The sequence below is a fragment of the Humulus lupulus genome, chromosome 1 (assembly GCF_963169125.1).
Source record: "Humulus lupulus chromosome 1, drHumLupu1.1, whole genome shotgun sequence".
Taxonomy (NCBI): domain Eukaryota; kingdom Viridiplantae; phylum Streptophyta; class Magnoliopsida; order Rosales; family Cannabaceae; genus Humulus; species Humulus lupulus.
This window is the reverse complement of record NC_084793.1, coordinates 220,949,190-220,967,747: the sequence shown is the minus strand read 5'-3', so window position 1 is coordinate 220,967,747 and position 18,558 is coordinate 220,949,190. Positions and strand designations below refer to the sequence as shown.

General features: G+C 37.3%; 1 non-coding gene across 1 annotated transcript; it reads left to right on the top strand.

Moving 5' to 3' along the window:
* Window positions 1-299: 299 nt before the first annotated feature.
* Window positions 300-405, top strand: LOC133813264 (small nucleolar RNA R71). Its single transcript, XR_009884296.1, has one exon. It is a non-coding gene; the product is annotated as a small nucleolar RNA R71 (small nucleolar RNA).
* Window positions 406-18,558: the final 18,153 nt, after the last annotated feature.

Here is an 18,558-nt window from a genome sequence, read left to right as displayed (position 1 = left end):
ATATGACTTGCATATGCATAACTGGAGCTTGAATACTGTTCTACTGTAACTATTTTGTCAATGTTGCCACTTGAGCTGACAACATCGAGATGGCATCCAATTCATGCACTCCATCCACCTTTTTAGTGGTTTCTCTTTCTGATGGCCATTGATATTTATTCATAGCCATTTCTTCCAACAGATCATAAGCTTCATTAGCACTCTTACTCATGAACGCTCCTCTAGACGCTGCATCAATGATTGTGTGAGTAGTACCACACAAACCATTGTAAAACATATGGACTAACATCCATTTTTTGATTCCATGATGGGGATATTTTCTCAGAAACTCCTTAAACCTCTCTCACGCATCATACAACGACTCAACATCATTTTGGTGAAAATTGTTGATTCACCTCTATACCTTGCAGAAAGCGATGGTGGGAAAATTTTTGCCAAAAATTTCTGAGTGAGCTCCTCCCATGTTGTGAGAGAATTGGCTTCCAAGGAAATAAGCCAACTCTTTGCTCAGTCGCTTAGTGAAAACGGGAATATTCTCAACCTCACTGCATCATTTGTCACTTCGTTCATCTTAAATGTGGCGCAGAGCTCTAGGAAATTAGCCAAATGTAAGTTTGGGTCTACTGTTGGTGATCCCTCGACTGAACTGATGATTGTACCATTTTCAGTATAGCAGGCTTAATATCAAAATTATTAGCCTCAACCGCTGGAGGTCTAATGAATTACTGTGCCCCCGTGAAAGTAGGTAGCACGTGATCCCTTAAACTTCTTTGTATTGGCTGCTGATATGGTGCAACTCGTTCATCAACTCCTGCTTCTCCAACATTACCCGCTGCTATCCCAGCATTAATATTCTCAGCGTTATCATGGGCAATGTTGTCAACCCCTCTATTACCTCTGTTCTGAGACATTCTGTCTAACCTTTTATGTTTATGATTTCTTCTACAGGTTTTCTCAATTTCAGGATCAACAGGCACCCTTGATCCAGACCCCTGTTGTCGCATAAACTATGTGAATACCTGAAATCACAAATTGCAAAAGAAAACCAGAATGAGAATGGTATAAAAGAAAAACAACCAAATTAGAAAAAGAATTAATTTCTTGATATTAGTAAAAATAGTCCCCGGCAACGGTGCAAAAAACTTGTTGTACAAAATCGATATGCAAGTGCACGTAATTGTAACAAGTAATAAAGAGTAAGTGAGATCGTTCCCACAAGGACTGTATATTAAGTTCCAAGACTTAACTTCTATTTCTATTTGGCTAATGATAATTGAGTCATAAGAATTAACTAAAAATATAAAATAAAAACATGAAATTAACTTCAAGAACTGAAAATAAACAACGTTAAGAAAATTCAATGGATAAAGAACTAGAGCAATCAATTTCATCAACCATCCTCTATGAATCTCATTAACACACATCTTACTATTTAATTTTCTCTTGTGATAGCATGGCAACAATAATAACTTATATTCGTACTAGGATATATGTGACAGTCAGAATCTCGTGATCCGTAAGGGGAAAGACCGGGTAAAAGCTGTGCAATCCCACATCGCCTGGGGAAGGTCAAGTGGATGATTCTAAGACTGTGTAGGTATGGGACTACACAGTTGAAGATGATTTAAATGGATTGATGGGTACTACCTATGCCAACAAGATGCATCTTCTTTTAAGTAGCCCATCACTTGAGAACCCCAAAGTTAAGTGTGCTTGACCTGGAGTAGTCTCATGATGGGTGACCTCCTGGGAAGTTTCCCAGGAAGCGTGCGAGTTGTTAGGAACAAGTTTCCAAATACATAGTGGAAAGGACGTGGGGTTGGCCCAGTGTACAACAAAAATTTTGTAACATATTTAAACTACCTTAAATATGCGGATCCATTAATATACATACATTAATAATAAGCAAGATAAGGATAGAATTCCTACCTCTTGAAGCCTATCAAGTGTCCTTGCTATCTTTTCATATTTAGAACAATCTTCCTATCCAAGCTGCTCCTTAGCACTCACACCAAGATCTTCCAAAGCGTTCTCTACACGTCAAGAAGTGTGTGGACACTTAGAGAATGAAGGATAGTTTATTTGTGATTCTACTTGATGCACTCAACACATGAGATCAAGAGAATAGGCCTGACAATTCGTTCTTTATTTTTCAGGGAGAGAAAACTATCGTTCTATTTTTCATAGAGCGAATAGACTAAGTTATCTCAGATCTCTGAATATTTTCTGACTAGTCATACTTAAAAGAAAATATTCAAATTGAAAAAATAAATTTGTAACCAACTTACAATTTACTTTTTAATTAATTAATTATTCTATTAATGAAAAAAATCCAAAAACCAATTTTTTGAATTATTAATTAATTAATTAATTAAATAAATAAAAATGAAAATCCTATCATTGAAAATAGCCCTACACGCGGACTGTGTGTGCATGTGTAGCATCCCTACTTTTAGGGATGTTGGTTTTTAAATTTTTATTTAATTATTTATTCAAACTACTTTGTCAAATAAGATCTAACAACCTGATAACTAATTCAAATTTAAATTAATTATCTTTTTAATTAATTATCAAGTATAATTAATTATTTGAATAAATATTAATCTATTAAATTCAAATCCAATTTGAACTTATCAGATAATTATCTCCCACTCAAATAAAGATATTTAATTAATTCTACCAATTAATTAAATCCAATATTTTCAAAAATAAATATTTAATTTATTATAATTTCGAAAATTATAATAAATTAATTATTTAATTAAATTTGGAAAATAATTTAATTATTTAATATAATTTTAAAAATTATACAATAATTAAATATTAATTAATTTTGTTAACTACAACTAATTTGTAATTAATTAATTAATCACTATTATCATATAATTGCATATTTGGCATGAAGAACAAATTTCTTCTTAAATATATCTTTAAACTATTTTTCCCTTCATATCAACTCTTACCTCGAATAGTGTTGATAGAGCCGCTATGGGGACCTATGGACCTATAATTCCAAGCTCCAATAAATTTGAGATTATTAATTAAACTCTTTAATTAAATAATTTTAATTTATTAATCTCATGATTATTCCACTATAAATATGAGACTGCACTCTTGTAATTATAGACATTTCATTTACTGAGTACTTTATAATCATAAAGCGTCCATTGATATAATCATTGCACACAAATTGACCCTCTAATAATGGTTCATAATTAATCGGGAATAAAATTACTGTTTTACCCTTTTAATTATCTCTTGTTTCCTTAAGTACCATTGACTTTACTAGTGAAGGTTAATTCATAACTAAATTATGAATTTGAGTTCAATAACCTTTCAGTCCCAATAGTCAACCCTTAAGAGAACCATCATTCAATCTCTTGCGAGAAGGCATAGATTCCATATCTGTGTACTATGTCCCCAGCCATCTATATTAATGAGTTCCCAAAACAAAAGTTTCTAGCCTGATCATTCTGACAGACCCTAACAAGTGAATCAAAGAACTCATATAACATAAACATGAGTTCATAGTAATTTCATGATTAAGATCTATTTGTATATGATCATCAATTGATATATTTAATTAATACTTTGAAACGGTATTTAACTAAGTATTAATAAACATATCTGGTCCAGTTCTATATATTCTCTAATATATAAAGCACATCCACTAAAGTGTCCTACCACACTAGTGATCCGGATCTAGATCACATGTATTCATAATACTTGTGGACCGTACTTGCAGTAATTAATCTAAAGATTCCATAACTTTATTTTACTGCGAACTATTGAAGTTCATTTATCTCAAACACAATCCTTCAGTACCAATACGTGTTTGAGATCACATATATGAACTTAGGAATTTTCCTGATATTTACATAATATTATCACAGAATAATATAGTCCATAAAATATATGCATAACAAATTCAATTTATTTATTTATTTCATAAAGCAATGTCTACTACATATGCTTTTAGGGAACATTTTCAACAATCTCCCACTTGCCCTAAAGCAAATGATGCATCTCTCTCATTCTCATGTTTCTTACATGCTCCTTAAAAGATTTTATGGATAAAGTCTTTGTGAAAGGATCTGCAAGATTATGCTCTGAAGCTATCTCCATAACTGCAACATCTCCTCGATGAACTATCTCTCTTAGCAAGTGATATTTCCTCTCGATGTGCTTTCCCCTCTTGTGACTCCGTGGTTCCTTTGAGTTAGCTACTGCCCCACTGTTGTCACAGTATAGGACTAGTGGCTTATCCACATCTGGTACAACTTCCAGATCGGAATTGAACTTTTTGAGCCACACAGCCTCCTTAGCAGCTTCACAAGCCGCTATATACTCGGCTTCCATGGTGGAGTCTGCAATGCTGGTTTGTTTAACACTTCGCCAGACTACCGCTCCTCCTCCAAGAGTAAACACTGATCCAGAAGTCGATTTCCGACTATCTCTGTCTGATTGAAAATCAGAATCACTGTAACCAGTGGGGTTCAGGTCTCCACCTGAATATACAAGCATATAATCTCTAATATTTCTAAGATACTTGAGAATATTCTTTACTGCAGTCCAATGACTTAATCCAGGATTGGATTGATAACGACTGACTATCCCTATTGCATAACAAATGTAAAGTCTTGTACACAACATGGCGTACATTAGACTGCCTACTGCTGAGGCATAGGGATATTGTCTCATGTCTTCCTCTTCTGAGGTGTTTTAGGACACTGCTCCTTGGAAAGGAATACTCTAGAATGGGTTGGCATATCACCCTTTTTGGAGTTTTGCATATTAAAGCGCTCTAGCACCTTATCAATATAAGTTGCTTGAGACAATGCCAAAGTTTTGTTCTGTCTATCTCTAAGAATCTTAATGCCCAGAACATACTTGGCTTATCCCAAATCTTTCATTCGGAATTGTTAAGCTAACCAATTCTTTACTTTTGATAATGATGTTATTGTTGGTAAAAACTTATACAGGATCTTTATTTATTTTCATGTATATCTAATATTAAACAAATTAATACGAGATAGCCTAAAACATGTTTCTAAAATTGAATTCAAAGAGAAACAAAAATAGAATACTTACAGTATACGCAGCGGAATTAAGAGTCCTTCCTTCAGTTTCTCTAACTCTTGTATCCTCTCTGTCGCAGAGTATTATCAAGAAACTGAACCGATCTTCTATTTTCTTCATGATCTTCCAATGTATCCTTAGAACCACCTAGACTAGTGTGGGCAATTCTCAACACATGAGATAGATATAGAGAGAAGAAGAGAAAATACAAAGAGGCTTAGAAAAGGACTTGTGTTTAGAGAGAATATAAAACTATCAGAAAATCTGACTTATCAAAAACCCTTGTTTTGACTTCTCTATAAGCACTCCTTTTATAGACTCAATTAGGCCATTTAATTTAATTAAAAAATCAATAAAATAATAGCTATTTTGAAGCCCTAGGTCGAAATTATCATGGGCTATAGGCCCGTGAAATTTCCCATTTGATTATAAGCCCATTGGACTTAAAATCAAGGCCTGTATTATTTTCTATTGATTTAATTAATTAAATAATTATTTAAATCCTTTATCAAATTAATTATTTATAATTTGAACCTTGATTTAAACTTATTTATTAATTTAGATACCAATTTATCTTAATTAATAAATCTGCCATAATTTCTCTTTTCTTCTCAAAATTACACAACTCTGTGAAACTATCCAAAATTGACCTGGTCAACTTTGATAATTCTAATTGATGATTAAATCAATTAATTGAGACTATCTAGATGATTTTATCCAAGGTACAATGGGGACCATGGGCCTATGAAATCAAGCTCCAATAAGTTATCATAAATCTAACAAATAAATTTACTAACTTATTAATTCCTCGTGACTCCACTATAGACTTGGAATTGCACTCTTGAATTCATAGAAAGCTCTATAACAAATATAGATACGCTATTAATTATCCATTGTTACAACCATAATTGTCACTCAATCCTCTATAGACGGTCTACAATGAGATAGGACTAAAATACCGTTTTACCCCTCATTTTATTTTATCCTTAAAACACTTAGTTCCTTGTAAATGATATTTCAGTAAACTAATTTAATTACTGAAATGAGATCTCTATCATTTAACACCTTGAACCAAACTAAAATGAAACCATCGTTTCACTTCTTCATCAGAAGCTATAGATGTTCATATCTATGATTAACACTCCCACTCAATTATACTACCGAGTTCCCAAGATGTAAGTATGGGCTAGTCCGTAGGGTAAGCTGGTAACGAACAAGTCAAAGAACTCAAATAATACAATCAGTTAGAATACTAACCACTCAGAATTGAGATTGAATTGACCTATGGTCAACTATATGATATGACTAGAATAGATAATAACGGTATGTTTACTTATCTTATCAACTGTCAATATCGGTCCTGTCCGATGTAACAAATACATCCGATCTTATCTACTTTGCTAATGTTTTGGAAAGAACATAACACTGTAATGTGTAAGTAGATCATATCGTAGATTGACAAGTCAGTGTAAATCCAGTGCACTGACTAATCTTAGGACTAACTTATTTTTGAACATATAATCATATTTATATTCCACTGTGATTACGTCACTATAAATAAGATTAGCTATATGCTCGGGATTTAATAGAAGTTTATATTAAATAAATAATCATGAAAATAAAACATGTGAGCAAAGTGATTGACCAAGTCAAAAAATGATTTCTATTCTTTTATTGATAATAAAATGAGATTACAAAGAATTTGGGTTTTAATTAGGGCATAAAACCCCAACAGTTATGTCATTTCCAATTAGTAATATATCATCAACATAAAGAACGAGGAATACTACTACACCATCTTTGATTTGTTTATAGACACAAGGTTCGTCAACGTTTTGTTCAAAACCAAATATTTTAATTGTGTCATCAAATCTAAGATTCCAAGATCTAGAAGCTTGTTTGAGTGCATAAATGGACCTAAGAAGCTTGCAAACCTTTTGCTCTTGACCTTTAAACTCGAACCCTTCTGGTTGAGACATGTAAATGGTTTCGTCAAGGTAGCCATTCAGAAAAGCTGTTTTGACATCTATTTGCCAAATCTCATAATCCATGCACGCACCTATGGACAAGTAACACCCTAGAAAAATAGTTTCGTTCATGACAAAATTCATAATAACCATAGAAGAATTAAAAAGCATCCAAAAATATAGAAATTCAAAGTAGAAAAGAAGAAAAACTGTGATGAGTTCTTTGATTCCACTTGCAATCCTCCACAATGTGCCTCCAGCCGTCTCCTAAGGTTAATCTCCTCCTAAAAATGTCATTAAGAAAGCTTTTATAGTCCCCTAAATAATTATGTGTGAACGGAAAAAATTGCCCTTGAAAAATGCCCTAAATTTGGCTTTCGTACGGACTGGCGCCGCGACTCCATATGATAGTGTCGCGGCTCTGGTGTACTTTGCGATCCAGATTTCGTCTCTGGATTTTGTAGCGCTGCAACACTGTCTGATAAAGTCCCAGCTCTAATTCATATTTTAATAGAGCCTCAGCTCTGTCTAGTAGAGCCTCGACTCTAATTCTGGCTGATTCATTTTTTTCTTCTCTGTAACTCTTAGGGTTGTGGCTCTAATTCCAACTTTTCACCAAATCATCAATTTGACCCCCCGGTTTCGCCTAGTTTCCATTCCTTAGCCCATTTAACATCGTTTATTCAAAAATTAAGCGTTTTCCCTCTAATTTCAAGTTATTTCCTTAATAACCACACTTAATCCTGAAAACACAATAAACACCTGCATAATATCGCACAAAACCAAATAAAAGACTAAAATTGCATCTTAAAACACACCATAAAAACATACCAAAACTAATCCTAATAGAGTGAGACCAGGCAAACACGTCTTGATTATCCTTGAGAAAAATCATTAAGGCTGTTCAGATATCCGCCTTGAGATCTTTCCCGACCTTTGTTTTTCTACCTGGGATGGAAGCGTCAAAGATTACCTCCTTCGTCTCTTCCATGGGCTCAATAGACCTATTTTCTTGGACTCTGGGGTCCAACTCATCAGACTCCATTTCCTTTTGAACAACTTGGACCTCCATCTCCTCGAGAGGAGGGTGTTTGGGGGTTGCCTCAATCACCATCACAGGATGCTTGAGGGACACATTGTAGCACTGCTTGGCCTCATTCTGGTCCCTGCGGACTGTGTCTATGCCCACTTCAGTAGGGAATTTCATGCACATATGGAATAAGAAGGTAATCGTTCCAAACTCCACTAGGGTTGGACATCCCAGGATAGCGTTGTATGCGCAGGAGCAGTCTACGACCACAAAAGTACAGTATTTGAAGGCCTGACAAGGTTCTTCTCCAAGTGTTGACTCTCATAACTTAGTTTTCTAGTCTCCATTTAACTAGATTTTGTTGACACATAGTCAATTAATTTAAGCCTAATGTGATACCTATCTTGTAAAAATTCAAAATGAGTAAAAAACTTACCTAGTTTTATGCTACATGCCCAAGACTAGGTAAGTCTTCATTTGGTTCTTCAATTTAACTCTATTACTTAATTAATTAATTAATGAAAAATCCACCTATTAATTCTATAAGGAATTTCGGCCAATATAACTAAATTCAAATAATTTATGACTTCTTTTTATGCCACATGCATACCTCTTAGACCACCAAATAACACGTGTGCATAATTTAATTAAGAAACTTAAAACTATGAATTTAATCATATACTAAAATCTTATAAATACTAGCTAAAATAATTATAACTATCCAAATTATAATTATTTTCTAAGTCATTAGATCATACCCTAAAACAAATAATTTAAACTTAAAGCAATATTTTTAAATTCCACCACTCAAGTTAAACTATAAACTATAATAAAAAACTAACCTATGGTCATATTTAAGGAGCTTATAAGAAAATAATAACCTTGGTTATAAAAACTAACCAATTATTTGGGAAGTTAATTGCTATTTAACCCCTTTGAATGTACTAATAAAGATTGTGGGCCCGTGCGTATTGCAGGGGCCTAATTCCTTGGTTGCAGCCCATCAACTTTACAGGAGACACACTTCTGACACTTTCAGGGTGTGGTTGCACGTTTTCCCGTGTCAAGTGGCGTTGTCGGAAATACCAATTGTCGAGTGTACGAAGTTGGCCCCACTACTTGAGGCACCCAAAAGGCTGTTAGACAATCTTGTGGTAGCCCAAGGCTACAGTGATGGACACATGGAACTCTCTCTAGGCCTGGGGACAAAGCTCCTAGACCTGGAGGACTATCGGATCAAGATGACGAGAGGACCCCTAGGTTAGTCCTCAGAGCGTGGCCTCACTTGGAGACATCGACACCTAAAACAAGAAGCTCGGCTTGCTAGGAGGATATTACACTCCGAGGAGCCCTGGTTGGGCTTTATAGAGCTTCATTATCCTCTCGAGGAGCCTAATTACTTTTATAACACTACACCAAAAAATCCTTTCAATAACACATCATTATAAGACTATTGAAAAAGTATTATAATATATATAATAAATACAGTAATGTAAATAAACTTAAATTAAAAGGCGGCAACTTAAAATAAAAGCGGTAAATGAAATTTGCGTTATATTTTTTCCCTCTTATACAGAATACTCTCTCTCTCTCTCTCATTTCTTATCATATTATCACTCTCTCTCATTTTCCCAATTCCTAGCTGAATTTTTTTTTGTAAAGACTAAACCTTGAATATCGCCACCTCTCTCGGATGCAACCATCTTTGTATACCCCTCTTTCTGACGAAGGAAAATCATGGGACAAACCCAACCCCTTCTCTTGTCTCTTTACCATTAGATATGGTTAGACACAACAAGCCATTTTATATTTATAATCATAAGTACACAATGTATTGAGTTTTGGGATCTTATTTGGAACATATTGTAGATTTTGGCTCCACAAGCCTTTGAGCTCTCCCAAGCCTTAAAACCATCCTACCAAGGTAATGTCTTCACAATCTCTCTCTCTATATATATATCATCACTATATTATTTTCTTCATCTATACTTTATTTATTGTTTATGATTGTGGGTGAATTTCTCTTCTCTTTAGATCTATATCAGATTCTTCATTTTTATGCCTATTCTCTATAATTTAGAGAAATCAATAAGTGGGTCTTGCTTTTCTCTATTTGGTCAGAAATGAAGATATAAGGAAATGTTTCTTTTTTCTGAGTTTTGCTTTTTTTTTTTATCTACCTCTTCGTACTCATTTATATATTTTAAACTAAAAAAAGAAGAAGAAAGGAATGGTCACAAGTTTTATAATGGATTTAGAATATTATGTATATATATGTGTATCTGTGAGAGAGAGACAGATAGATATGAAAAGTGTAAATGTCTTTTATTTTATTTTTATCTAAACGATGTTGATTTCTTAATGCAATGAACTACTGAAAAATTTATTCATTATAGATTGAAGTTTATGCAACCATGTGATGTATTATTATGTGAGTGATGTGTTGTTTATTATGTGAGTGATGTGTTGTTGAATTTTTCTTCATTATTTATAAAACATGATGTATACTATTGAAATCCAAGCACTTAATGTTGGCAAAGAGCCTTCTTCGAGACAAGGCCAATCTCCCAGCAATTCAATTGCAATTTCATTCAACAAAAACCATTCTGTTACAAAGGGTCCTTATATACCCAGCAGTTTAGGAAATACAAAGATAGTAATAACAGGTAACAGAAAATATTCTCCCAGCCGTGCCCCTTAGCATTGCTCCAGCCTAACGAACTCCTTGAGCCATCGGGGTCTCACACGCACTCGTGCTCCACGCGCCCGCACTCTCTCGCCATCGCTAGTCAGTTGGTTCTCTTCATTCTCGTTGCAGCTTCCTTTCTCTGGGACCTGGGTTGGCTCTCCCACATGGCTAGCTTTTTCTATCCAACCTCTTATCTTCCCTTGCATATCCTTCGAGTCTAAAACTATTGGGCCTTCTATTTGGGTTGGGCTAACACTACTCCCATGCTCGAAAACAACCTTGTCCGCAAGGTTGGTAAGATCGTAAATGCGGCAGAATTATGGAAAATCTTCCCAAGTTGCATCTTCCGGCGCGCTCAAGGTCCATTGGACCAACACTTGTGGTGTGCCCTGAATGAATCGTGTAGCTAAGATGGCCTGGGGAACCATGCCCGGTTTATTATTGATAGTGAGCTCGGGCAGTGGGTAGCAAGTCGGTGGAGAGCTACCATAAAATGGTTTGAGCAGTGAAACATGGAAGGTCGGATGAATGAGACTTCCTGCTGGTAATTCGAGGGTGTAAGCCACGGCCCCAACCCGAGCTTTGATGGGAAACGGGCCAAAGTACCTTCTACATAGTTTATAGTTAAGGCGCTTAGCCACGGTTGCTTGTCTATATGGCTGTAACTTAACTAACACCAACTCACCAACCTTGAACTCAATGTCTCTGCGTCTTTTATTAGCTTGCTGTCTCATACGGTGTTGAGCTTGGAGCAGATTGTTTTTCAGTTGCTGCAGAATGGCATCACGAGTGAGCAAGTCATCTTCTACAGCTTGAATGGTGGTGGTACCTCGAGTGTACGCAGGGATAGTTGGGGGAGCTCTTCCATAAACTGCCTAAAAAGGGGTCATACCAATAGCGGAGTGTTGGCTGGTATTGTAGTGGTATTCCGCCCATGAAAGAAACTTACTCCACTGTTTAGGATTGTCCGCTGTAAAGGCCGTGAGATATTGTTCCAGATAGTGGTTAGTGACTTCTGTTTGGCCATCTGTTTGGGGATGGTACGAAGAGCTCATCTTCAACTTAGTACCCATTAACTAGAATAATTTTTTCCAGAATGCACTAGTGAAGATCGGATCGCGATCCGAAATGATAGACCTTGGCATACCATGTAAACGTATCACCATATGAGAAAAGAGTTCCACGACCTTGGTAGCTGAATAGTGATTCGGTAAGGCCCCAAAATGAGCGTATTTGGTGAAGCGATCTACAACCACCAAGATGTTAGTGACTCCACAAGAGTTCGGTAACCCCACGATAAAATCCATGGCTAGGTCCTCCCAAACATGTTCTGGAAGCTCCAATGGTTGTAGCAATCCGTAGGGGGTAGTGGGTGAGTATTTCACTGTTTGACAGAAGACACATGACTGCACAAACTTTCAAACTTCAGATTGCATACCTGGCCAAAAAAAATTCGCACTCAACCGTAGGAACGTGCGTTCCGACCCCGCGTGTCCACCCATAGGAGTCTCATGGAACTCCTTAATAAGTCGGTGCTTGAAGTTCGAATGAGTGCTGACTCGAATACGCTGCCTGTAATACAATAAACCATCCCGCACCGCATAATCTGACCCTTCTAATGTTCTCTCGACCAACTGAGTATGGATGCGCCTCAGTTCTGGGCAGGTTGTATTTTCCCTTCGTAACTCGTCCAAAAAATCAAAACATGCAGAAGAAATAGCAGTAGTAAAAAAAATAACGACCCCTCATGTTGCCGAGATAGTGCATCTGCCGCTGAATTAGCTTTTCCAGCCTTATATTCTATTGAAAAACTGAAACCAATTAGCTTTCTCAGAAAATGCTGTTGTTCCGGTGTTTGAATTACTTGAGTAAGTAACTCTTTCAAACTCCGGTGGTCAGTGCGAATAACAAAGTGGCGTCCCAATAGATATTGTCGCCATTTGGTAATTGCCTCCACAATCGCCCTTAACTCTCTTAGATATGCTGAAGTACCCAAAAACTTGGGTCCAAGTTTCTTGCTGAAAAAAACAATAGGATGACCCTCTTGCATGAGAACTTCCCCGATGCCCACATTTGACGCATCCGATTCGATGACAAACAACTTAGAGAAATCTGGTAGAAGGAGAACTGGGGTCTCGGTCATAGCATGTTTGAGCTGAAGGAAAGCTGTCGTGGCTTGTTCGGTCTAAACAAAGTTGTCTTTCTTCAATAGTTCTGTAAGAGGGGCTGCTATGGTGGCATAGTGGGCCACGAATCTCCGATAGTAGCCAGTCAAACCCAAGAATCCCCATAGATGCTTAATAGTACGAGGCTGAGGCCATTCGACCATTGCAGCGAACTTGGAAGGGTCTGCCTGAACCCCTTGTGCCGAGACTAATTGCCCCAAGTAATCTATGGTTGTCTGAAAGAATTTGCACTTGCTGCCTTTCTCATAAAAACAGTGATCCCGAAGCCGCTGTAACGCAAGTCGCAAGTGCCGGCGATGGTCCTCCTCGATTTTACTGTAAATCAAAATATCGTCAAAGAAAACAATGACACAGTTGTGCAGTAGTGGCTTGAAATGTCTAAGGGGCATTAGTAAGACCGAATGGCATGACGCGAAATTCGTAGTGGCCTTCGTGAGTGCGAAACGCTGTTTTGTGAATGTCTCGGGAATCCATTCGGATTTGATGATACCCCGCCCGAAGATCCAACTTAGAAAATACTGTCGCTCCGCCCAACTCGTCCAATAACTCATCTATGGTCGGTATGGGAAATCGGTCCTTGATGGTAATGTCATTCAATGCGCGATAATCAATACAAAAACGCCACAACCCGTCCTTTTTCTTGACTAACAGGACCGATGAAGAATAAGGACTATTACTTGGTTGAACAAACCCATAATGCTCCATCTCCCGAACTAACTATTCAATAATATCCTTCTGAAAATAAGGATAACGATATGGTCGTACGTTGACTGGTTTCGAACCCGGTTGCAAGAAAATGCGGTGATCGGTCTGGCGAGGCGGTGGTAGTTGTGTTGGTTCAGCGAACACATCTTGAAACTCTAAAAGAATGCCTTGTCCCTCCAATGGTAATTGTTTTTCCAAGTCAGCGACCTCTGCAATAACCCCTGACTCTGGCTGTGAAACCGTGGCCAACATAAAGACATCTTTTATATCACCCTCTCTACACATAGTCCGTAACTGAGCCGAGGACAATTGATGATTTTCTGCATTTGAGGACCCAGCGAGTTTGACCACATTACCCTGCCATTTAAATTCCATAATCAATGCCTTATGATCATGGATGCAAGGTCCCAAAGTATGAAGCCACTGCATCCCCAAGACCACGTCAAGACCCCATATCAGCAAGACATACAAATCAACCAAAAACTTATGCCCCTGCAATGATAATTCCACCTCTTTACACAGTTGGGAACACCAAAGAGAGTTGTCATTCCCCATGTAAACTTTGAACCATTTAGTCTCTTCACAAGCCATCCCCAAACGAGCTGATAAGGCCTCTTGAATAAAGTTGTTATTGCTGTCGGTGTCAATTAAAACTTCCAGAGTCTCGAATCCATGTTGGGCAGCTATTCGAAATATCCTCGGGTTGGTCGAATTAGACAAGGAATTCAAACTCACCTCCTCTGTCAGCCCATCCTCTAAGTCGTGGATTTCCTCTTGTTCAGTGAGTGTTGCCTCGTCATCTTCCTCCTCATCTCCTTGGGCACAAAGAATGAGAACATGATTCTTACATTTATGCCCAAAACTGTATTTCTCATCGCAAGTGAAACATAGTCCTTTATCCCTTTTCTCCTTGAGCTCTGCAGGTGACAAACGTTTCACTGGTAAAGCAGAGGGACTGGGTTTTTGAAATTTGGCAGCTACTATTACATTGGTATTGGATGCACTAGAAGTCGAAGACCATCCCGAGCGAGCCCCCTCACCCCACACACGACCCAGCAGATCATCGTGCCTATCTTCAAATAGTTGAGCCTTGGCCATGGCATCAGCTAAATCCACTAGTTTGGCAAGCAACAGCTTTCTTCGAATCTCATTTTTCAAGCCCTAAACAAAAAAATTCAAGAATAATTCCTCCGACACACTTGAAATACGAGTCATTAGTTCTTCAAATTCAGCTCGGAAAGTCGACACACGCCCGGTCTGAGTCAGTTTAGCGATCCTCCCCAGTGGATCCTCATAAATGGAGACTCCAAAACGCAGACGTAAGGCCCGAAGAAAGGACTCCCAGTCCGAGAACCCACCCCCTTTTTCCATCCATTGAAACCAGGTTGATGGAGGTCCATCAAGGTGAAAAGCTATCATGGATAATCGGATGTCTGGAGAAACCCCGTGCAGATAAAAAAACTTGTTAATTTTGTAGACCCAGTCTTCCACATTTGTTCCTTCGAACCGAGGAACCTTCACTCTCATAATCTTAAGGATGTGATTTATGTCCCAGTTTTCCGACAACACCTCGGAAGTTTGCCCAGCAGGAGAATGCAGACCGTGCATCATGCTCCCTTTCCCTCCTTGCGGTGTCACCAATGGCGATTGCAGTTGATTGACTCGGTCATCGAGTCGAGAGACCTGTTCATCCAGTTTAGCAGTGAATCAGGAAAATTGTTCCTCCGAATGTTTCTGGAAATTGAGCTTCAGAGTGTGAATCATGGCGGCGAGTTCTTCGTTCTTCATGCTTGGGATGAAGAATCAATGAAAGCACCAGTGTTGGCAAAGAGCCTTCTTCGAGACAAGGCCAATCTCCCAGCAAGTCAATTTCAATTTCATTCAACAAAATCCATTTTGTTACAAAGGGTCCTTATATACCCAGCAGTTTAGGAAATACAAAGATAGTAATAACAGGTAACAGAAAAAATTCTCCCAGCCGTGCCCCTCAGCATTGCTCCAGCCTAACGAACTCCTTGAGCCATCGGGGTCGCACATGCACTTGTGCTCCACGTGCCCGCACTCTCTCGCCATCGCTAGTCGGTTGGTTCTCTTCATTCTCGTTGCAGCTTCCTTTCTCTGGGACCTAGGTTGGCTCTCTCACATGGATAGCTTTTTCTATCTAGCCTCTTATCTTCCCTTGCATATCCTTCGAGTCTAAAACTATTGGGCCTTCTATTTGGGTTGGGCTAACACTTAACCCTTGTAGGCTACATACAAGTTAAATTCCTATGTAAAATTATATATAAGCTGTGGCGTATACTCTGTACTTTCACAAACTTAGTTTTATTTTTGTTGTGAATAAAAACATATTAATTAATTAAACCATTAACTATTGAATAGTATTGTTTTAGGTGAGGTTACCGTATATGGGGATGTATTGGTTTAATTTAATTTCCATGTCTAATTACAAAAAGTTAATCAACTCATTGATATTCTTCTAGGAGAGAGTGATATATATGAACTTTTTTTTGGAAACATTGCAAGGGGAGGAGAGTTAAGGTGACTTTTTGTGAAGGTAATCATTTTCTTCCTTTCTTATTTGATTGCATGCTTAGATAGTTGTTAGTATGTATTAAATATGGATCAATAGTAATTTTTTTAGAGACTGATTCTCATTTAATTCTATACATTATGTGTTTTATTATTTTAAATAAAAAGACTCTATTTATTATCTTGATGAGATTTGTTTCAGTCTACTTGTTAGGAAACTATTTTCTAGGAGAGGTACTTGAGTCCATATATATTTGACTATGATGCATAGTTACATCACATTAACTATGATGCATAGTTTATTGTGTCTTGTTATACTTTCATATATATAATTTGAAATAGAAAATGAACATTTTATGTTATATCAATTCTACTCCCTTATCTTTTCTTTGTTTTTGTCTTGTGAATCCTTTTTCATTGGGCAATTCAACTTGTTGTTCTTGTAGTGTCCCACGTAGGGTTCTTTTTGAATGAAATGTTGCCTCCTAGTTGTGGGATGGAGTGATTAACAAAAAAAAATTGTGCCACCATTTTTGTTATTTACAATATGAGATATTAAAATCTGAAAGCTCCCACAATAATAGCAGAAGCATAAAATATTTTTTTTTATCAAGAAATGATAATTTTATTGATCAAATAGACTGAAACAACCTAAAGGCTGGAGCAAAAACTCCCCCTCAATTACAAACTAGAGATAAAATGGATCATCAAATTCTCTCTGAATGACAGCTTTTTAGCTCGAATACTAAGGCTAGAAACTCTAGCTTTAACTGATGCTTTTATCAGGTAATCTAAGTGATAAACAGAATAACAACTACTATCAAAACAACATTTATTTCTATTAAGCCAGAGATAGTAAACAGAAGCAGCCAAAGTAGCTGAAACTACCCGAGCCATGCAACCTTTCCTGGTATCATTCAGCCAGATGCACCAATCTTTAAACTTCTCAGGCCAGATTAAATCTCCCAGCCAGACAGCAACATCTTGAAGCACTCTCTTGGACACTATACAGTCAAAAAAGAGGTGGGAGTGACTTTCCAACTCAGACTCACAAATCGGACAAGTTAGAGAAGTAATTGGTATGTGACAGTGATGTAGCAAGTCCCTAGTGAGTAATTTCTGGTTGGTCACCTGCCATAGAATAAATCTATGTTTGGGCACTGAAAGTTTGCACCAAACAACCTTCATACTGTTAATGGGAGTACCAGGAATAGATAGTAGATACAATTTATTCAACTAGATTTTCCCCTGTATGACAGCTTCATTCAAGGTCGAGTTAGACAGAGCTTTACTCATCTTAATCAACTTTTTCCAGTACCAGTTGGAATCTTTATGCAGAACATAGTCCCAAATCTGGTCCCCTTTTAAATAGATACAATTTATCCATTTAACCCATAAGAGGTCTTGCTTAGAAGAGATAGCCCAAATGTATCTTGCAAGGTTAATTTTATTCCAGAGAGGCCCCTCTTTAAAGCCTAAACTGCCATGACTTTTATGTCGGCAAACTTGATCCCAAGAGGTTAGATGAAACTTGCTTCTGGTGCCTTTAACTCCCCACAAAAAGTTCCTGCAGAGACAATCTATCTCCTTGATGACCCTTTGATGCAAAATAAAAATGCTCATCCAGTAATTCCTTATCCCCAACAAGATAGAATGGATAAGTTGCACACGACCAGCATAGGACAAATTTTTACTGGTCCAACCATGTAATCTTTGCCTTATTTTCGTAAGAATGATATCACAGTCCATAGCCTTCCATTTGGTAGGTCTCAACGGCATGCCAAGATAATCCAAAGGAAAAGACCCTTTTGTCATTTTAGATAGATTCAGCAGAGAAGCTTTCTCTGAGCCTGAAATGCCTCCAAAATATATTCGGGACTTGAAATTATTAATGTACAGACCAGATGCAGCAGAGAAGGCTTCAAAAGACTTTTGAATAATCTAAATAGAATTAGAATGAGCTTTGCAAACAAGAAGTAAAGCATCCGACAAGCAAAGGTTAATAATATTCAAAGATTTGCATAAAGGGTGGAATCTGAATTTTTTATCCTTAGAAGCCTCATGAAGGGCTCGAGTAAGATATTCCATCACTAGAACAAAGAGTAAGGGAGAGATAGGATCACCTTGACGAAGCCCTTTACCTCCCTTAAAACTGCCTTGGATCTGACTATTCATGAGTAAGCAATAGGAGGAGCCTCTAAGACAGATCATAACCCACCTAATGAACCTGCCAGGGAATCTGAATGCATTCAGCAGATTCTCTAAAAAATCCCAGTCAATGGAATCATAGGCTTTACTGATATCTATCTTCATTAAGCAACGAGGAGAACTTTGTTTGCGATTATAACCCTCAATTAGATCTTGAAGAAT